We start from the raw sequence: 23631 nt of genomic DNA on the forward strand, positions 1-23631 counted from the left end.
GACGCGGACGGTCTGTTGCGCGAAATGGCTTCGTGGACGGCCACAAAATTGTGTAGTGCCTAGATTGTAACACTACAGTAGGAGACGTAGATTGTCATAAATAAGCGTAAACAACGGTAGTTTTCCTATTAGTTATTGTCAGGTAAAGTTCGCTCTCACATTACCTGTACGTTAGGTGTGTTGCAAACCTATCGGGCGTTATAACGATCGATTCCTCTCCGTAAACCATCAGTGTCCTACTTGAATCGTCAAGTAACTGGAAGCGATGAATCGCCTAAAAACTGAGTGAGGATATACAAATGGCTGGGTAACCTATGGAACATTTCTGTGGTACATAGTTATACCCCTATCTGTTACTTAAATGTAATCGATATTTATACAAAAATAGATAATGTCAATGTTTAATTCTGGTTTCATTCGAAAACTGTTGCTTTGTAATATGAAACAGAAGGATTTTATAGTAAAAATTAAGAAAAAGATTTCTCATACTGCTCCAAAGAACACGTTTTCTTCACAAAACATCAGAAATTTAAAAGAGAAACCAAAACATAAAGATATGTCAAACATCACTTCTATACTTCATCGAACTTATATAAAAGATGTTTTTGTTATTCATAAAGAAGTTTTGCATTTGTCAGTAACAACAGAATAACGTTTGTGCATGTAAACTGTACTTGCATCAAATTTACATATAAGCGAAGAAGTTACGTGATCAAATTATTTTCCTTATTCATGAAATGCAGTTTATGTTCTCCCGGGGTGTAACTCTAAATGCTGTCCACTTCTAATCATGTGCAAAACAAACAACCAAACATACTAAAAAACAAGGAGAAGACGTTCGTTCCCAGATTCTCTTTTACACATCATTTACGTTTCTTCTTCCACCAATACTACCGGTAACCCTACTATTAACTAGGTCCGTAATGAAGCGTACTTAAACTACCGTGTACCAAAACTACCGAACCGCAGTTTTGGTTTAACTTAAATTTAGTCACGCCCCATACGAGTACGTAACTGCCCACTGTGCAGGGAACGGGGAACGAGGACCATCGCCATAATAGTGCAGCAGGTCTTAGAATTTCTGAGTAAATGACCGCGTTTGTAATATTTTGTGTTCGAACATCTAAGGGCGGTGGAAAATAACAGTGGACTAAATTAATAACATACGGTGACGTAGATCTTCTTCAATGAACGGGAAAACACACTAATTGGGCCCTTCGCATCCACTCTGAAGTAATTCACAAATCGAAGGCATTTTATTGAGAAAAAAAGATTCAGTCAGAACAACCTGCCGTATACATTATTCCTGTGTCAGAGTCCATACTGACTATGGGAATAACATGAATCGCCTAAATGTATACCTGCTACCGTAAAATCGCCTCTGCCCTACACGAAACGCTCTCGAATGTATATCTTCTCGCCATTATTATTATTTTTTTTGCGTCATCAGTCCTCTAATTGGTTTGTTGCTGGCCGCCACGAATTCTTCTCCTGTGCCAACCTCGTCATTCTGAGTAGCACTTGGAACATACGTCCTCAATTATTTGTTGCATGTATGAAAATCTGTGCCTACCTCTGCAGTTTTTGCCCTTTACAACTCTCTCTAGCACCATCGAAGTCATGCCCTATCATCCCGTTCTTCTCCTGATCTACGTTTCCCTCATATTCTTTTCCTCTCCGAGTCTTCGTAGAACCTTCTTCTTCCTTACCTTATCAGTCCATCTAATTTTCAACATTCGTCTGTAGCACCAATGCTTCGATTCTCTTCTGTTCCGGTTTTTCCTTAGTCCATGTTTTACTGCCATACAATGCTGTGTTCCAAACATGCATTCTCAGAAATAATTTCCTCAAATTAAAGCCTATGTTTGATACTAGTAGACTTCTGTTGGCGAGGAATGCCCTTTTTGGTAGTAATAGTCTGCTTTTGATGTCCTTCTTGCTCCGTCCGTCATTAGTTATTTTGCTGCCTAGGTAGAAGAATGCCTTCACTTCTTCTTCTTCGTGACAATCAATCCTGATGTTTAATTTCTCGCTGTTCTCACTTATGCTGCTTTTCATTACATTTGTCGTCCTTCAATTTAACGTTAATCCATATTAAGTTATCATTAGATTGTTCACTCCATTCAGCAGATTATGTAATTCTTTTTCACTTTCACTCAGGAAGGCAATATCATCAGCGAATGGTATCACTGATACCCTATCACCTTGAATTTTAATTCCACTCCTGAACCTTTCTTTTATTTCCATGATTACTTCTTCAATGTGGAGATTGAAGAGTAGGGCCGGAAGACAATCTCTCCTTATAGCTGACCTCTATTTTTCTCAGAATTAAGCACCATTTTACGTTGTCGAATGTTTTTTTCGGGTCGACAAATCCTACGAATGTGTCTTGATTTCTCTTTAGTCCTGTTTCCATTATCAACCGCAACGTCAGAATTGCCTATTTGGTGCCTTTACCTTTTCTTAAGCTAAACTGACCGTCATACTTCCTCAATTTTTTGTTTCATTCTTCTGTATATTATTTTTGTCAGCGCCTGGGATGCATGAGCTGTTAAGCTGATTGTGCTATAATTCTCGCACTTGTGAGCTATTGCAGTCTTCGAAATTGCGTGGATGATATTTTTCCGCAAGTCAGATGGTTTGTTGCCAGACGCATATTTTCTACACAACAATGTGAATAGTCGTTTTGCTGCTAGTTCCCGCAATTATTTTAGAAATTCTGATGGAATGTTGTCTATCCTTTCTGCCTTATTTGATCATAAGTCCTCCAAAGCTCTTTTAAATTCTGATTCTAATACAGGATCCCCTATCTCTTTTAAATTGACTCTTCTGTACCATCAGACAAATTTTCACCCTCACAGAGGCTTTCAGTGTATTCGTTCCATCTATTCACTCTCTGCTCTGCATTTATTAATGGAATTCCCGTTACACTCTTAATGTTACTACCCTTGTTTCTTATGTCACTGAAAATTGTTTTGACTTTCCCGCGTGCTGTGTCTGTCTTGCCGACAATTATTTCTTTTTCGATTTCTTCACATTTTTCATACAGCCATTTCGTCTTAGCTTCCCTGCGCTTCGTATTTATTTCGTTCCTCAGCGACATGTATTTCTGTATCATTGATTTTCTCGGAACATTTTTGCATTTCCTCCTTTCATCGATCAACTGAAGTACATCTTCTGTTATCTATGGTTTCTTCCTAGTTACCTTCATTGTACCTATGTTTTTCTTTCCAACTTCTGTGATCGCCCTTTTTGGAGACGTACATTTCTTTTCAGCTGTAATGCCCACTGAGCCATTCCTTATTGCTGCATCTATAGCCTTAGAGAATATCAAGAGAATATCGTAATTCCTTAGCACTTCCGTATTCCACTTCCTTGCGTACTGATTCTTCATGACTAATATGTTAACCTTTAGCTTGTTGTTCATCACTGGTACACTGTGATCTGAGTCTATATTTGATCCTCAGCATGCCTTACAGTCCAATATCTCATTTCGGAATCTAACTGAAATATTCCCGTATCACCCGGCCTTTCCCAAGTATACCTCCTCCTCTTGTGGTTCTTGAACAGAGTATTCGCTATTACTAGCTGAAAGTTGTTACTGAATTCGGATAGTCTTTCTCCTCTCTCAGTCCTTGCCCCATATTTTCCTGTAACCTGTCCTGCTACTCTTTCCCTGTAACTGCATTCCAATCCCCCACGAATATTAGGTTTTCTTCTCCCTTTACGTACTGTATTACCCTTCCAGTATCCTCATAAACCTTCTCTATCTCTTCACCTTCGCCGGCCGGAGTAGCCGAGCGGTTGTAGGTGCTACAGTCTGGAACCGCGCGACCACTACGGTCGCAGGTTCGAATCCTGCCTCGGGCATGGGTGTGTGTTATGCCCTTAGGTTAGTTAGGTTGAAGTAGTTCTAAGTTATAGGGGACTGATGACCTCAGACGTTAAGTCCCATAGCGCTCAGAGCCATTTTAGCCATCTTCAGCTTGCGACGCCGGAATGTATACCTGAACTATCGTTGTCGGTATTAGTTTGTTTTCGATTCTCATAAGAACTAACCTGTCACTGAACTGTACACAGTAACACACTCTCTGCCCTACCTTCCTATTCATAACGAATCCTACACCAGTCACATCGTTTTCTGCTGCTGTTGATACCACCCTGTGCTCATCTGACCACAACTCTTTGTCTTCTTTCCATTTCACTTTACTGACCCCTACTATATCTAGATTGAGCATTTGCGTGTCCCATTCCAGATTTTCTAGTTTCCCTACCAAATTCAAGCTTCTGACACTCCATGCCCCTACCGTGGAATGTTATCCTTTTGTTGATTATTCAGTCTTTTTATCATGGTCAACTCCCCCTCGACCGTCCCCTCCCGGATAATCCGAATGGGGGACTACTCCGGAATCTTTTGTCAATGGAGAGAGCATCATGAAACGTTTTCAGTCACAGGCCTGTGGATACACGTTATGTGTGTTTAGTGGAGTGGTTTCCATTGCCTGCATCTTCATGCCGTTGATGATTGAAGATACTCCACCTTTAGGGGCAGTTTCCCAGCCTTAGGACAAGAGAGTGCCCTGAACCTCTGTCCCCTCCTCCACCGCCTATGATAAGGCCGTTGGCAGAATGAGGGTGACTATTTATGCCGGAAGTCTTTGACTTCCAATGCTGATTATTAATCAGAATTTAAGCAGTGGCGGATTTCGAACACGGGACCAAGGATGTTTTGATACCAACCAAATATACTCGTCGCCACAGCTTTTAAATACTTCTCACTTTACTCATCCATCACCTGCGACTACTTCCCCACGTATTATCTCGGCCGACTCAAAACCGATAGCCGCGCAGCATTAGCCGAGTGGTCCAAGGAGCTGCAGTCATGGACTGTGCAGCTGGTCCCGGCGGAGGTTCGAGTCCGCCCTCTGGCATGGGTGTGTGTGTTTCTCCTTAGGATAATTTATGTCTAGTAGTGTGTAAGCTTAGGGACTGATGACCTTAACAGTTAAGTCCCATAAGATTTCACACACATTTGAACATTTCAAAACCGATACATACTGATTCGTGCTTTCTCTCACCACACGTGCGCGACAGTGCCCTAGCAGCCAGAAATGGCGTATAATACCCGAAAATACTAGAAGATAATGCTCACGGAAAAGAGAATGCTGCTGGGTAGATCGCCAGTCAAAAGTAAAGTCGTATGGCATGACTGGCTGGGAGACGCCAAAGAGCAAGTTCAGTTACGGTTTTGGATTGGTTTTCTCCTATCCTTCGCACACATTGCAAACGTTCCTTCGTGAAATGTATCTTATATGTGTAGATGACACTATCGGGCGGTTCTAGGCGCTACAGTCTGGAACCGCGCGACCGCTACGGTCGCAGGTTCGAATCCTGCCTCGGGCAAGGATGTGTGTGATGTCCTTAGGTTAGTTAGGTTTGAGTAGTTCTACGTTCAAGGGGACTTATGCCCTCAGATGTTAAGGCCTATAATGCTGAGAGCCATTTGAACCATTTTTCAACAGAAGGGAGTTTTCATTTGACCCTGTCGCCCACAACCCTCCCGCTTTTTCCTTACACACATTTGGCTGTCAGTTTTCGCCACTATTTGTGATACGCACCGTATAGAGATCCAGAACTACTCCGCCTCCGGCACACCACTACGCTTAGCGCCACATGCGGCCACTACTAATTATGACATTCCCGTATGGTACAGTCAACTAAGGAACAAAAGCGAAAAAAATCGTGCCGGCGCAAATTTTCGTACAGTGGTACGAAGGACTGTCATTAATAACATACTAAAAATCCCCAACGTTGGGTTGTGATCGTGGGTGTGAAGGTGGGCTAACGGTCACGTTTTTGTTTTTGTCGAATAACTCCAAAACAATGGGTAACGGTGAAAATGCTTGCCACTGAAGAACGAAACTAACTTCAACTTCTTATAAAACAGTTCCTTTTCGTTTTTGCTTTACGATTAATAGTCTCCACGTTTCAGGGAACGGCAAAATCGCAGACTATTAAAAATACTGTTTTAATAGCAAAAAATTAATGTTTGTTGTTAAATGAACTGGAATAAGAATAAGTATTGTACCATGTCGAAGTGCAGTAGAGCCGTGTTAAATGATGAATTTTATTATGGTGGTGTAACAGGGTGGAGGGCAAGGGGGTGCACGTGTGGATGCGCGAGGGAATGTAGGTGGCCGGATTACGGTCGTGTAATTTCCTCCTCCAATTGGTTTGCAAACACAAGTCTGAGCAGGTGACTCCCCGCTCTGCCTACTCCTCTACGTCACAATATGCAGGATGGTGCCCTAAGTTATACCGACCCTCGCAGCACTCTATATGAGTGGCTGGCGGAGTACTGCACAGACAAGGTAACCTCGTTAATACACCATCTGAGCAAAGAAGGAATTACGAAAAATCTTTTAGCTTAAACAACGTCCACTGTCGGACTGATTCAGTAGTGAATTGTGGTTTCAGTTCGCATAAAAACACCCTTCACTTCGGTGAGAGAGAGAACTGGGCGAGTTTTTCATAATAATACTATACATACTATTCTGGAAAATCTCCAGTTCTCTCTCAGCGCCATTAAATATGTGAAACCGAAGTTTTTGATTTTAGAATTAATTGGCATGGTAGAAATTTTGTGATTGTGAATTTTCAACATTATGAGCGCGTTAGTTTCTGGTCACACTGACGGATCGGACTTCCTTGGGATGAAACCTCCAAGTTCTATGTAATAAATATAAATGATAATTATTTCAATCGGAAATCGCGACAAAATCAGCTAACTGTTCTCACAAAACCTCACCAACTGAGACGAGTTACTATAAAATAGAAAGCTGCAGTATATAGTGATCGTGGTTATGACACTGAATTAATGAGGTACAATACTGCTATTGAAACATTGCTTATTATTTAAGACCACCTTCATTCCCAAAAACTACAAGTTAGAATAAACAAATCAGGCTAACGTGCTTGACGCATATTTTATATACTTTTGGAACATAAAATTAATCAGCGTTATAAAGAGCCTACATGAATCTGAGATAGACATACTGTTTAGTCAAGCATTATACGAGTTCTTCGCTCGGTGGAAACGCAGTACTATCTGTCTAATGAAATATCATCATTTACTCAAGAGCATTTACACAGTTAAAAACTGAAACAAATCGTTCTGGCGTTTCACCACCCCCTTGATTGAGACACGGGAAAGGGTTACATTACAAAACTGAAATAGAATAAAAGACTTTTCATCGAACTGAAGTTTCTCGTACATCATGGAATCTTTGGTGAGATAGGTAGATTGTGGTTTTTATCGTTATTATTATATTACAAACAAAAAGTTTTCCTACATGGAAGTCTGGATTAACATGATATCGTCAGGGGCTTAAATGTTTCCTACACTAGGATGAAGCCAGCTGAAAACCTTGAGAACGGAAACTGCTGCAGAATCGTGTTTTCGTATCTCTTACTTACACAGTTGATTAGTTGTAGATTGAGAATAAGTTTTTCTTCAGTGTTCAACATACAAACACACACACACATTATATAAAGGTAAATTTGGTGTTTTCTTATTTCATCGTCGGTACAAAATTCGACTGAGATTTACTTTCTTCGGTCGCGTTGCCGACGATGCACATGTAGCGAAGGAGAGCAGACCGGTTACCTGACGACCCAAGAACCAACATCGGAATGCAGGACCGTCTAAGAGAGGTTTTCGGAATTAGTAGACAGGATACCAGGAGGCTGTGAAGACATCCTCATTTGGCGCATTATATGAAAAAGACACATATTCGCGTATTCGAACAGCCGTACACACGAAACACCAGTTGTGCTGAAAGAAAAGTTCGTGCTAACTCAGTTGTCTTCTTATTCTGATTGACACTAATCAATGTTCAAGACTCGAAGGAATTAAAGACATTAGCTGCCAGTAGACATTGATTTATACCAGTGGGGCATGCTGAAAATTTGTGCTGGTGCAGGATTCGAACCCTGATCTCCTGCTTACTAGGCAGATGCGCTGACTACTACGTCATCCAGACACAGTGTTCACCAAAGCCGCAGGTAATATACAAGCACGTCTGCTGTCAGAGCCAAATTCTCAACTTATTCCAAAAACTACTGATGTGGCGCTGGTGTACATTAACCTCATTAATCGTGGCGACTCGCAGATTCCCTTACGATTTCCAGCTTGGTGTGCATCACCAGTGAAGGAATCACTGTTCATTATCACCTTAATTACATATGTATGAGGTGTCAGTTCTTTTGGACATGTCCGAAAGAGCAGGCACCACATACATATAATGAGTGTTATTTTACACTGATATTTATTAAAATTCTCGTAAGTTTAACGTGAGACCGTAATTTTATTTCATAACCATGACAATTTTAATTTTAACATAAACTATTTATGGGAGGCCACTGGCTAGTTTTTTAATTATCCTTATTAGTTCATAATCAGTGTGGATATAGTCAATCACACACCCAGTATACAGTGTGCCTGTGTGTCAATCTGTCAACTAGTGAACACTTCGAACACTTTGATATATCTGTTAAATGTGGAGAACGCTGGCGTTTACACCGTGACGCCGGTAACAATAGAATTTAAACCACAGCACTGTGCGCCTGTTAGTCTTGGTTGTGTCCCTGTGCTACCCTAGCAGCTACGCGGATAATTAGTGTTTGTTTTCGGTTCACTTCTGATCCTGTGTCCGAACAGTGATTATACTGTTTTAGATCCAGTTAGCCTGCATCTCGTGGTCGTGCGGTAGCGTTCTCGCTTCCCACGCCCGGGGTTCCCGGGTTCGATTCCCGGCAGGGTCAAGGATTTTCTCTGCCTCGTGATGATTGGGTGTTGTGTGATGTCCTTAGATTAGTTAGGTTAAAGTAGTTCTAAGTTCTAGGGGACTGATGACCATAGATGTTAAGTCCCATAGTGCTCAGAGCCGTTTTTTAGATCCAGTTAATAGAAAGAAGCCAAGATCTGTGAGTTCATTGTTTTCTCCTCGATATTCCCAGCACTAGTGCGTAAAACGTATTGTTATTGTCTGTTAGCTTTTTTAGCAGGCGATACTGGTTTTTCGTATCACAACCTACCACTCTGTCATATTGTCTTCACTTTCCCTAGGAGTCTTGAATGCGCACGACACAGTTAACTATTCACAGTGCATCAACTACGTTTATGCTTCCTCTTTTCATATTTATAGAATACTTTTTACAGACTTACGCATCACTCGGGAGTGTTTCTTAACTACTGGTTTATCAGTAGCTCACATAGCATTTTTATATCAGCTTACATCTCTGTGTATATTTGCACCTTTTTTCCTTGCCCGGTGAGAACGAAAGATAAATCGCAACGTAATGCACTGAAAGACAAAAATAACGCCGTACCATGAACGAGTTATGCAGATTGGACACAAACTTACGGTAAATGGAAAACTGTAAACTTTGGCTGCCGATGGATGAATAAATGATGGTGGAGTGCAGTTTCTCCGTGCAGCTGGCAAGCATAGTAAACATGGGACATATTGGAAATGTGCGTTTGGCGTCATTGGCGGAGATACCCCTTGCGGGGCAGGTCCGGCCGCCTTGGTGCAGGCCTTATTACATTCGACGCCACATTGGACGACCTGAGCGCCGGATGGAGCTGAAATGATGATAAAGACAACACAACACCCAGCCCCTAATCGGAGAAAATCTCCGAGCCAGCCGGGAATCGAACCTGTGCCCGTAGGTTGGCCATCCATCACGCTGACCACTCAGGTATCGGGCAGGACATGGGACATATTGATAACACGGCATAACGCGTTTCTGAATTTCATTTAGTTGACTCAGATGTGGAGTAGATACGCCTCGTAGCGAGTGAACAGTACACGGAGACGTCAGAATTTGAAAGAGGATGTGTAGTGGGACTCAGAGAAGCCGGTTGGAGTACTGGGTTACTGAATAGGGGCGATGCCAGTATTGGACGATGTTGGCAGGAACAGGTAATCCATGGCCGCACACATCGTCATGAAGGAAGCAGTCGACCTACAGAGACGAGAGAACGTGACACCCGAGTAGTTGTGAGGGAGGCACTCAGACTCATGGATTCATCACTGCTACGATCCGGAGAGCAACTAGTGCTTCGGTGGCCATAAAGACCATTAGGAGTCGGTTCAGTGAAAAGGTACTGAGCTGAAAGCGATCCCTGCGCGGAGTACTGGTGACCTCCGTACACCAGCAAGCCGGACTGCTGTGGGTAGGGCACACTAGGCCTGGAATCTCATTTAATGGCGTAGAATTATCTTAGTTGATGAATCCTGCTTCGAAATGAGTTCCGATGACCGGCGAAGTCGTCTCTGGAGACGCCCCAGACGGCGGTGGGGTACCAACCTGCCCGTTATGCGGCACGACAGCGGGGAGTGACGTCTTGGGTGCCATTTCATTCCACAGATGGACCTCTTTGGTTATCATCTGCGCCACCCTTACAGCGCAGTTATATTTCGACGACTTTCTGAGCCCCATTTTGTTTCCCTTCATGGCATGTCATCCAGCGTTTACATTTCAGCAAAATAATGCCCCCTCGCGCACGGTGAGACTTTCTACTGCTTGTTATCATGCCCTCGGAACCATATCTCGGCCAGTAAGTTCGCACGATCTCTCCCAATAGAAAATCGGAAATCTTTGAGGATTGTGAGCAGATACCTCCAGCCAGCTCGGGATTTTGAGGATCTAACGTGCCAGTTAGACAGAATGTGACACGATACCTCTCAGGAGGGCATTTAACGCGTTATTGATTTTCCCAGTTGTTGAAGCTTTTTCCATTGAAAAAAATACTTAATTTTTTTTCTGAAATTGTTAGTCTCTACACGTTACATCACACTACCAATTTCCGTCCCATTTGGATAATTCCTTTATATTTTACTGTATTTCATGTTCTAGTTTACCTAGACGTGAGCATTTTTCAACATACTTGGTTTCCTCGTTAGACACATAAAGCAAGGGAATACCACTTATTCATTGGCTGGTGTTAAATTCAACTGCCAACGGGCTTGTCGCAGTGGTAACACCGGTTCCTGTCAGATCACCGAAGTTAAGAGCTATCGGGCTGGGCTAGCACTTGGATGGGTGACCATCTGGTCTGACGAAGGCTGTTGGCAAGCGTAGTGAATTCAGCCCTTGTGAAACAAACTGAGGAGCTACTTAACTGAGAATTAGAGACTGCGCTCTCGTGAACTGACATACGGCAGGGTGAACGGTATGATGGGCCGAGGTTGACTCGGCGGCCGTTCGGTACCGCTTGGCCTTCATGGCTTGCCAGGGCGAAGTTTAGTTTTTTTTTTTTTTAATTCAATTGCTTGCACCATTTCATGCAGATACTTGTCCCATGGAAATCATATAGATCAGAGATTTCATCGGGAAATTACTGTGAGAAATCTATTTATTTGGGACCCACACATCGAACACTGTAAGAACGATTACTTGAGGAATCAATTATCAAACGTAAGTAGAAAATCCTAGTTGACCTCGTTTAACTATAAACCACTAGCGACCGCTCTAAATTCCAATTTTTGTTATTAAGGTCACAAGTGATAAACCTAAACCAATACTATACTTTATTACTATTCAGGTACTGTAACGAAAAGATAGGTATACACAAACAGAATACACAACAGAATTAAAGGATAACTTTTTTGAAACATCATAAATGCCTCCCATTGAGATGTGTAGATTCGAAATTTGGCTCAAAGGTGCCTACAACCTTCCTCTGTACTGATGCAAATGCGTGGCGCCTGCGGCATCACCCTCGGGCTCAGCGACGCTTCAGCCAGCAAGGTAATCTACACATACGAAAAGAAGACCACAGCTCGAAAGTTCATGTGAGCAGTAAGGTGGATTAACTGAGTCACATTGGCACCAAATATAGCCACAACTCTGGCCAACACTGCCGTGAACGTGTCACACAGCGAGAAGGTCGACACAGTCCCTCCCACCCACTTTTCACCACTTTGACCTCTCTGCGGTACAGGTCAGAATAGCTCCACATAGCGTCGAAATCATGCAGTTTCCTTATGAGTGGCCGAGGGAAACATTTCAGACACTTCACCGCTAAGAATGGACACAAAAAGTCTGATGGGATGGCATAAAAAGGGCCAATGACACCACGCCATCCCCTGGAGCGTTGACGCCCTCACAATTCACCGTCGTAAGCGACGGTTCGTACTGCGGTGAGCGACAGGAAGTTGTTTTTGAGACACTTTGACACTGCTGACACCCTCGGAAGTTACAATCCTTCTCTGAGTACATTGTAGGGCTGCATCATCATTGAATGTCATCGACTTCCTTTGGAGCACAGCGTGGCCGAAATTTTAGCTCTCTTATACTGGTTGGAACCACTAGGAAGGTTGAAAACCATTTGACCGTGTCTGTACAGATTGTTTGTTTTTGCCTGAGAGAAGTAAGTATCTCAAAAACGACGCAAAGTACGAAAAAAAGATTTTAGGTGAAAAGTTAATGTCAGTGAAAGGGACATATTTTAGTAATTTTTGTGTGGGATCTAAAATTTAATAACCTCTTTCATACCGGCCTGATTTAGCTTCACTGATCAGGATAGTAAAAAAAAACATGCGTATATTAAGGGAATCTTCATTCACAAAGCAGGCTTATCACATTTACACAGTTCAATACTGTTCTATCCTGATTAAATTGAGCTTAACTTAAATGAATTAGGCACTGAAGCAATTTCGAAGTCACGGTGCGACGAAAATTGTCAGTCGATCTCCTGAAAACATTTGTAATAATTATTAACTTTCGGTGATCACATGGGGAGGACCGGAGATCTGCTGGTAAGACCGTGTTAGCTCATTTATTGTAAGAAACTCGATATCTTGAGCATACAAAACGGCAGGTTCGTCCAGTGTAAATCAGACGTTCCCCACTGCTCCCGTGCAACACAGCGTAGAAAGCAGACACTGTCAATAATAATCAGTTAAATAATACGCGAACACACTTTAGTTTAGTTCATGTATTAAATTTCTTCTCATACAGAATCTCATCAAGATGGCGACCAGCTCAACAGTACATGCATATACATCCTGCTCCTTTCACGGCTAATCGGCAAGCTCTCTTTCATTCTTTTCATAAGAGAAAACATAGATAGGAGAGAAGCTATTCCATGGAGTAAATGGACGCTGCAAGGAATAATAGGGCTTGAAACTACTTTGCACTGATAATCATCGTATATTAAAGTTTAGGAATCGGTAAGATAAGAAGAGATATTTCGAGATATGTACTGAGCTATATAATTTATAAAATTTCTGAAAATATCGCGGAGACACCGCTGCAAGAGCCATTACAATATGTCTCTGCCAAAACTGGCCATCTCCCAACCAACACTCATGCATGGCCAGAGTCTACTTTGTATTTTCAAATGGAAACCACAAATTTTAACTGCATATTCGGATTCTACGCTAAAAAGTGTGTACGGTTTACTCAAACCATTGTTTTCAATTCGTGGTAGATGGCGCTGTATTCTACAGATATCAAGTATGTCTTATTTCATTTAAGAACCGAAGCACTTGCGACGTAAATGTAGACCTTTGTGTTCTAAAGGTTGATATTTATGTTCGAAATTTGCTTTAATATTACAAATCTGATTATACGGTATATTAAAGTTAGCCATTTCCAAGTCTGATGAGAAATTACGTTTTGCTTGATCCAGGAACGACGACGTGGATGTAATACTATTCTGTTCCCATGTGGATGCTTGATTCGGTGAGTCCTCTTGCTTGTCAACTGTTGATTACGTTGAAAATCTAAGGGAGGTGCTGCTGTCGCTGTCCCCTCTTGGACATTTTACGTTATTGCAATGGCTGTTGTTCGTATTACGCTGGTAACCGCGTAGGGCCCTCCTCCATAATTACGGCGGTTGGATAGGAACAGACACAGAAATCATTCACCCTGATGGCGCGGGTCGAGAGCGGCCACAGAAATCAGGAATTCCGACGGTCTGAGCACTCACCGCAATCAACTCCACAGGGAACTGAAAACTACTTTGTCATACACGTAACGTATTTTCCAGAGATTTCAATGTCTAGCAATATCATTTGTACTGTACAATCAAATCTGCAACATTAAAGTACTTTTTGAACATAAATAAGAAAAGTTACAACGAAAAGGTTTACATTTACCTCGTAAATAAAATATAGAACCACACGTGTCGATTCTTAATTTACAAAACAGGCACACTTAATGTTAGTCATTTACAGGACCATCTACGACAAATTTAAAACATTGGTTTGAGAACATCGTAAATATTTTTGGTTTAGAATCTCAATATGCAATAAATATGCGGATGTTCCATTTGAAAATACGAAGTTGACTCAGTCTCCTTGGGAAGTTGGTTAGTTAGTGAATTGGCATCACTTAGTTCCAGTAAGATGGATGTAGAGGAATTATGTACAAAGTTTAAGCAGACTGTAGATAGTGGTCTGGAGAGTTATGTGTCTAGTAAGTGGATAAACGATGGAAAAGGTTCGCCATGGTTTAAAAGCGAGATTCAGAGGTAACTGAGCAAGCAGAGGCTGTTCGACGCTTGGTTCAGAAGGTAACGCACGAATGACGACAAGCGAAGGTTAACAGAGATTGGCGCATCTGTGAAAAGATCTATACAGGAAGCGTAAAACAGCTACCACCGTCACACCTCAGCAAAAGACCTGCCAGAGTATCTGAGGAAATTCTGGTCTTATGTAAAATCGCCAAGCCAGTCTATGGCTTCCATTCAGCCTCCTGTTGACCGGTCTGGTATGGCAGTTGAAGATTCCAAAGCGACAGCCGGTTTTAAATTTCAGATTCAAGAAATCGTTCACACAGCAGAATCGTACAAATATACCGTCATCTGACCATCGGGTAGACCCCCGTTTGGACGAAACAGTAATAATCACTGCTGGTGTAGAGAAACAACTGAAGTATTTGAAAGTAAATAAATCACAATGTCCTGATGGAATTCCAGTTCGATTTCACACGGAGTACTCTACGTCATTGGCTCGTTACCTAGCTTGCATTTACCGTGAATCTCCCGCTAGTACAAAGTCACAAGCGACTGGATAAATGCGCAGGTGACTGCAGTATATAAAAAGGGTAAAAGAACGGATCTCCAAAATTACAGATATCCAAGCTTCTGTTTGCTGCAGAATATTTGAACATATTATCAGTATGAATATCATAAACTATCTTGAGACTGAGAGCTTACGTTCACAAATCAACGTGGCTTTAGGAAGCATCACTCGTGCGAAACTCAGCTTGCCCTGTCCTCACATGTTATTCTGACAATTGTGTATGAAGGGAGACAGGCAGATGGCATATTTGAAGACATATAGGAAGCATTTGACATGCTGCCCAAATGCAGGTTTTTAACAAAGGTACGAGCATGTGGAATAAATTAACTGATATGTGAATGGCTCAAAGAGTTCTTAAAGAATAGAACCCAGTGTGTTGTTGTGGACAGGAACCTTCGGTTGTTTGCTGATGATACGTGGTGTATGATAAGGTGTCGAAGTTGAGAGACTGTAGCAAAATACAACACGACTTAGACAAAATTTCCAGTTTGTGTGATGAGTGGCAGGTAGTCCTAAATGTGCAAAAACGTAAGTTAATAAGGCAGTTCAGTCTGTACTTTTCGGGTACAGCATTGCTTTTGTCCTGCTTGACACTGTCAAGTCGTTTAAATATCTGGGCGTAGCGTTGTAAAGCGATATGAGATGGAACGAGCGTGTGCCAACTGTGATGGGGAACGCTTTGTTGGGAGCGCTTTAGGAAAGAGCGGTTCACCCGTAAAGGAGGCCACATACAGGGTGCTGGTGCGACCTATTATTGAGTAATGCTCGAGTGTTTGGGATCCGTTCCAGGTCGGACTGAAGGAAGAAGACGAAGCAATTCTGAGGTGGGGTGCTATATTTGTTAACGATAGGCTCGAACAACACGTAAGTGTTAAGGAGATGCTTCGGGAACTAAAATAGGAATCTCCGCAGTTGTGAAAATTTAGAGAACCGGCATCTGAAGCTGACTACAGAACGATTCCATTGTTGCCAATATGCATTGAACGTAAGGACCGCGACTTGCTGAAGTGGAACGGTTATCTACATTTTCACTAGCGAAGTCGCCCTCTGACACTTGTGGTATGGTCTCTACATTTGACGATTCTGTGACAGTAAACTGGTGTCTAGCTTGTAGCATATTAATGTACAGGTTAATTTGTTAGATTCGCTGCTGTAAGTATTACAGTTAACATGTAAACGAGTCACAGATGTTATTAGTGTGTAGCATTACGATATTGACGAAAAATATTTCTCTGCAAACAGAAGCACATTGCTGCTAGAAAATGTAAGTGATTAATCAAGAATTTCTGTCACCTTGTTACTCATTTATGAAATTCTAATATCTACATCTATTATCTACATCTACATCCATACTCCGCAAGCCACCTGACGCTGTGTGGTGGAGGGTACCCTGAGTACCTCTAACGGTTCTCCCTTCTATTCCAGTCTCGTATTGTACGTGGAAAGAAGGATTGTCGGTATGCTTCTGTGTGAGCTCTAATCTCTCTGATTTTATCCTCATGGTCTCTTCGCGAGATATACGTAGGAGGGAGCAATATACTGCTTGACTCTTCGGTTAAGGTATGTTCTCGAAACTTTAACAAAAGCCCGTACCGAGCCACTGAGCGTCTCTCCTGCAGAGTCTTCCACTGGAGTTTATCTATCATCTCCGTAACGCTTTCGCGATTACTAAATGATCCTGTAACGAAGCGCGCTGCTCTCCGTTGGATCTTCTCTATCTCTTCTATCAACCCTCTCTGGTGCGGATCCCACACTGCTGAGCAGTATTCAAGCAGTGGGCGAACAAGCGAACTGTAACCTACATTTAAAAATAATTGCGAAATTGTCTAAATAACAAATTTTCTACTTATTATAGACGGTACTAAACAGATGGTACCAATAAAAATTCCACACTAGGATTCGCTACGTATCGAGTGTAACAATGCCATATATATGTGCTGTTGTAGATTCGGGTAATGTAATTTTACGATTTTCTTCGTTTTTAGTTTTTACTAATTTCTAACTTCTTTATTTGATTTTATTCATTACCGAAGTACCTCTCGCTCATTGATACAGAATATCTCCATTTATTTGTATGTATCCTCAGATATCACACGTTCGTATGTTCACGTGGAAAAGAAACGATCAAGGTGTGATATACAATTCAGAATATAAATAGATGTACAACAGAAATTGCTGCACTGAGTGGAGCCACTTACCACACATCCACAGTATATCTTCAATGAGGGTGGAAATAGGTCTGATGGATTGATGACGTTCACATTTAGAACAGTAATCTTCATCAGTGCATTGTTCATCCAATGCTGAAACATCCGAAGTTCCATAAAAAGCAGGTGATCTAACTCTGTTGCAGAGGGTGACAATTTAAGTCTTTTGGTCTCCTCGGATACTGAGAGATCTGAGGCTGTGGTGATGCATCTGATACCCCACTTGCTGTAAAAAGTATTCCAGCCAGTAACAGTACAGACAATGAAATCAGTATTGTTGAATACATATTGACAGCATGTTGGAAGACAGCAGGTGTTGGGGGCTTCCCTATCATTCATTTCTACTACTGTTATCACTTCTAATCAGACGGGATTGAGCATTGTGTGCCTCCGCATCTAGCTGCACTGGGTAATTAGAGGTGATGGCGTTTCATTCTGTTGACTAAGATATTGTAATGCGTCCCTCTTCAGTGAGCCAAATGCTGGGAAGGCATAAGCCGCTAACTGCGAGTGTAATGGCGGAGGATGATGAGGCCTGAGACAACGTTCTCGTCGTTGTAAAAGGGCTGCGACGATGTATGAAGAATAGCGTCCTCCCACGACAGGACAGTGTCTTCGACATCGTTTCCAGTCCAGAGCGTAACTATTCTGGTAGCTCCAGGTATATGCGGGCTGGATTGCCTAGGAACTTTTATGGAGAAAAGCATATCTGTCAGCATTTTAAAATGTATTCTTTGAATACGAGATAGTCCTCCACTGGTTGACACTTTTCGTCAACGCAGCTGGGTTCCCATGACAAGTGGAATCATGTTTTGGAAAGAGCCGGTGATGTCAGAGACGTACCGTTTGTCTTAGTAAGTTTCGGCAGTAAGTTATTCTATCTGGAGAGAGATTTTTATTGATCTCCTTGGAGGACACTGTGCACAGAGTTTTGATTACACTATAGGCTTGGAGGAGTCTTGCCGAATGCAGCTGGTACATTAAATTTTTAGAGGTGTTCCATGTGAGGGTCTCATGACCACTCTAATTTTTTTACAGGTATAATGATTTCGAAAACGATTGGCTTACGCATCAGGGAGCTGACTCTGGCTCACTGAGGAGACGGGATCATTCGGAACAGCTTGGTGTATGCATCGGGTGAGGCAAAACAAGCGCTGCATTTTTGTAACAGCTACAGAGGACAGCATACGTGCCGGGGCTTACCCCTGTACACAATTACCACCGCCATGTCATCATAATGTGCCTGTGGTTAGTATACAAAGGACTGCATCATAATCTAAGACTGAAATTAAAAATTAATTAATGCAAACATAATAAGACTACAAAACCAAAAACTGGACAGAATGTGCAAATGTAAGCCACATTTGAAACTTACAACTCTCGACTTGATCATAGCAGCATTTTGGTCGAAGTTCGAGATTTTACGAAAAATTGAAGCCGATAAATAAGATAGTGAGAAAGATGTAAATTCGTATGTAACCTCAGTTGCATGTAAAATCCTTATATTTGTCACACCAATAAACTTTCTCTATTAGTTTTCAACTCACTTACTAAAAACGAAATCTGGAAAGAAGACATCCTTATTGTAATAGGATGATCGGAGCGGGTGATGTGGTCGGGGTTGTAGGACGTGGCTGAGTAGAAGAAGGTGGCTGTTTTTAGCAATCTTCCTCTTTGATGTTGGTTCTCCCAATACATTTTCCGGTAGCTCAGCCACACCGCTCGTGTCATGGTGGAGACGTGCAGATGCGCGCAGTCCGGGGAGCGCGACGCCACGCACAGTCAGCGGCTGCGCAGGCGGTAGGAGGTTAGTGGCATGAGGCACGGCCCAGCTCGCAGGCGGTAGGAGGTTAGTGGCATGAGGCACGGCCCAGCTCGCAGGCGGTAGGAGGTTAGTGGCATGAGGCACGGCCCAGCTCGCAGGCGGTAGGAGGTTAGTGGCATGAGGCACGGCCCAGCTCGCAGGCGGTAGGAGGTTAGTGGCATGAGGCACGGCCCAGCTCGCAGGCGGTAGGAGGTTAGTGGCATGAGGCACGGCCCAGCTCGCAGGCGGTAGGAGGTTAGTGGCATGAGGCACGGCCCAGCTCGCAGGCGGTAGGAGGTTAGTGGCATGAGGCACGGCCCAGCTCGCAGGTGGTAGGAGGTTAGTGGCATGAGGCACGGCCCAGCTCGCAGGCGGTAGGAGGTTAGTGGCATGAGGCACGGCCCAGCTCGCAGGCGGTAGGAGGTTAGTGGCATGAGGCACGGCCCAGCTCGCAGGCGGTAGGAGGTTAGTGGCATGAGGCACGGCCCAGCTCGCAGGCGGTAGGAGGTTAGTGGCATGAGGCACGGCCCAGCTCGCAGGCGGTAGGAGGTTAGTGGCATGAGGCACGGCCCAGCTCGCAGGCGGTAGGAGGTTAGTGGCATGAGGCACGGCCCAGCTCGCAGGCGGTAGGAGGTTAGTGGCATGAGGCACGGCCCAGCGCGCAGGCGCGGCCGCTCCTGACGACGCTGGGAGTCGCCGGTGCAGCAGCGGGCGACGCCCCCTGCCGGACGTTCCTCGGGGAGAGCGCCACTGATGACGACGACGTGACAGCAACCGAACGCCCAATCGGACGAACCGAATGCCGTCGCCCATCTCTTATGCCCTTAAACAGTGCAGACCGCCGCTGAATCCGCCGGTTACGCTGCGGCGTGTATATTAGAAGGTTCTCGATGATGTGGTTAACGCAACCACGCCACACGCGTCCCACGCGTGTGTAGTTCTGCTAATACTGCATTCTCATGGCTGCCGCGCACGTACACACATACCAACGCTCGTTGCAAAACTGTGTCACCTGCATAACGCGCATACCGGCCTTCGTCCACCGTCTGCCATGAGGCTGGCGCATCGCGCACTGAAACACACTAAATCACAATTTCGCACCATATTTCCTAAAAATAACCCCTTGTCCTCTACAATATTTACAATAAATTATCATTTGTGTTTGTAGATAATGGTTCAAATGGCTCTGAGCAGTATGGGGTTTAACATCTGAGGTCATCAGTCCCCTAGAACTTAGAACTACTTAAACCTAACTAACCTTACGACATCACACACACCCATGCCCGAGTTAGGATTCGAACCAGCGACCGTATCGGTCGCGCGGTTCCAGACTGTAACGCCCAACTGCGCGGGATTAGCCGAGCGGTCTGGGCGCATGTCATGGACTGTGCGGCTGGTCCCGGTGGAGGCTCGAGTCCTCCCTCGGGCATTCCTGTGTGTGTTTGCCCTTAGGATAATTTAGGTTAAGTAGTGTGTAAGCTTAGGGACTGATGACCTTAGCAGTTAAGTCCCATATCACACACATTCGAACATATTTTTGTAGCGCCTAGAACAGCTCGGCCACCCCAGCCGGCTTGCGTTTGTAACAGAAAGTTCTTCTTAGAGCACTCGATTACCTTCGTGTCATAACACAGCTGTATTTAGTATTATAAATAATAATAATTACAATGAATCTTAAAAAGGTAGTTCAGAGTTGATGTTTTATTGTCGTTTGCATTATAAAGATTCTAGCTGGAAAAGTTTAAATGCGGCCAAACTAAAGCTTTTTTCAGTAACTGAAGCAACCTTAACTCTATTTATGTAAAAATTAAGGACAATGTAAATTGTTAAACGACAGAGACATTAGTTAATACATGGCAGAGAAAGGGACCATTTAGATGGTGTTACCTGTGCCTAGAACAGTTGATAGCAGATGTTCCTTTTGGCGGTCCGTTGCACCCATATATAAATACGGCCAGAGAGGTAGTGAGGACAGACACTTCGCAACGAGATACCAATCTGGTTGCGTGAGTTAAACACCTACGTGCGTAGTGCTTCGGATGACGTCAGAGCTGAACACACTTCGAAGCGTTTTCGGCAAAAGTAAGAAGTGAACTCGCGAGGACTGAACACCATCCTTCATCACTTAAATTTTACCGAAGTACCTGCTTGTGCGTTGGCGTAATGTTGATGAACCACGTGGCAAGTGGAGAGATGATGTTCCACTTTTAATGCGAGCAGTTAACTTTTGATGATTAACAGTCAGGGCGACAGACCATTTTACCTAGAAATTCTCGCAGAAGTCGCCTCTGAACTGTTAATTGTTCTGTTTCCAATAGGGACTTTAGATAGAAGACTAAGGCTTATGTTTTGTGCATGTGAACTTTAACTCAATGTACCAGTCAGTTAAAACTCAAAACTGTTATTTATAGTCATAGCCCCTGACCTCGCTGAGTAAATAGCAGCTAGGAACATTTTATTTCAGTGAGCACAAAGAGTAATGTGGACTTTGAGGCTGGAAATTATGGTCAGTATGTTCTCTATCGCTTTCTGGCTGATCGCAAAAACAGTTTTCAGGCTCTTGTAAACTGCGAAGGTAGGTATAAAGCACGCACCGAAAATTTAAATCTGTTTTGATAACTACGTAGCGAAGTGTCAACCATTTGAGATATATACCTGCCGCCCCAAGTGGCAGGTTGGCTCCGTTGCACCAAAGTGAAGAGGTTGTTCAGGGACAGCGTGGTGTATATATTGGTAGCATTAATTCCGTGAGATTTTGTTGGAGAGTTAGTTCAGCAATGGCGCGATGTATGCCTCTGAGAATTGACACCGAGGGGAGGAGTTTGTTTGGGAATGAGGAGCAGGTGAATTTCGTCATCAGGTATCTAGGTGTCCAGGCAGCTGTCTATGCCGAGCAATTTCGCTGCTCCGGCACATAAGGAATTTTAGAATTTTTCGTGTTGCTTTACGCCCTCAGCGACATGCCCTTTCGGCTTGCACCAGCATTTTTTAAATTAACGCATGTTGCATAGCCTTCCAATTAAGACATCTACGTCACTGTCATGTAAGAGAGAGTAAGTCAATAGAGTTACTGTTAACACGCAGAGAAGGAGGGGTTCCATAGAGAATCCATCTTTTCATGCAACTTTATCAACCGACCATTATTCCTAATATAACTGTGCTTTACACAGTTTTCGTTTGGTCTATTTTTCTGCATTACTTAGTTCGTACATCATATTCCATACACGCTACTATTGTAATAAAACAGTCGTTTCAGTGAGAACTTTTTCTTATTCCAAAAGAGAATATACCTTTTTGATCTACATCTACATCTACATCTACATCCATACTCTGCAAGCCACCTGACGGTGTGTGGCGGAGGGTACCCTGAGTACCTCTATCGGTTCTCCCTTCTATTCCAGTCTCGTATTGTACGTGGAAAGAAGGATTGTCGGTATGCTTCTGTGTGGGCTCTAATGTCTCTGATTTTATCCTCATGGTCTCTTCGCGAGATATACGTAGGAGGGAGCAATATACTGCTTGACTCTTCGGTGAAGGTATGTTCTCGAAACTTTAACAAAAGCCCGTACCGAGCTACTGAGCGTCTCTCCTGCAGAGTCTTCCACTGCAGTTTATCTATCATCTCCGTAGCACTTTCGCAATTACTAAATGATCCTGTAACGAAGCGCGCTGCTCTCCGTTGGATCTTCTCTATCTCTTCTATCAACCCTACCTGGTGCGGATCCCACACTGCTGAGCAGTATTCAAGCATTGGGCGAACAAGCGTACTGTAACCTACTTCCTTTGTTGTCGGATTGCATTTCCTTAAGATTCTTCCAATGAATCTCAGTCTGGCATCTGCTTTACCGATGATCAACTTTATATGATCATTCCATTTTAAATCACTCCTAATGAGTACTCCCAGATAATTTATGGAATTAACTACTTCCAGTTGCTGACCTGCTATTTTGTAGCTAAATGATAAGGGACCTATCTTTCTATGTATTCGCATCACATTACACTTGTCTACATTGAGATTCAATTGCCATTCCGTGCACCATGCGTCAATTCGCTGCAGATCCTCCTGCATTTCAGTACAATTTTCCATTGTTGCAACCTCTCGATACACCACAGCATCATCTGCAAAAAGTCTCAGTGAACTTCCGATGTCATCCACCAGGTCATTTATGTATATTGTGAATAGCAACGGTCCTATGACACTCCCCTGCGGCACACCTGAAATCACTCTTACTTCGGAAGACTTCTCTCCATTGAGAATGACATGCTGCGTTCTGTTATCTAGGAACTCCTCAATCCAATCACACAATTGACCTGATAGTCCGTATGCTCTTACTTTGTTCATTAAACGACTGCGGGGAACTGTGTCAAACGCCTTGCGGAAGTCAAGAAACACGGCATCTACCTGTGAACCCGTGTCTAAGGCCCTCTGAGTCTCGTGGACGAATAACGAGAGCTGGGTTTCACACGACCGTCTTTTTCGAAACCCATGCTGATTCCTACAGAGTAGATTTCTAGTCTCCAG

The sequence above is a fragment of the Schistocerca gregaria genome, chromosome 4 (genome assembly GCF_023897955.1).
Source record: "Schistocerca gregaria isolate iqSchGreg1 chromosome 4, iqSchGreg1.2, whole genome shotgun sequence".
Taxonomy (NCBI): Eukaryota; Metazoa; Arthropoda; class Insecta; order Orthoptera; family Acrididae; genus Schistocerca; species Schistocerca gregaria.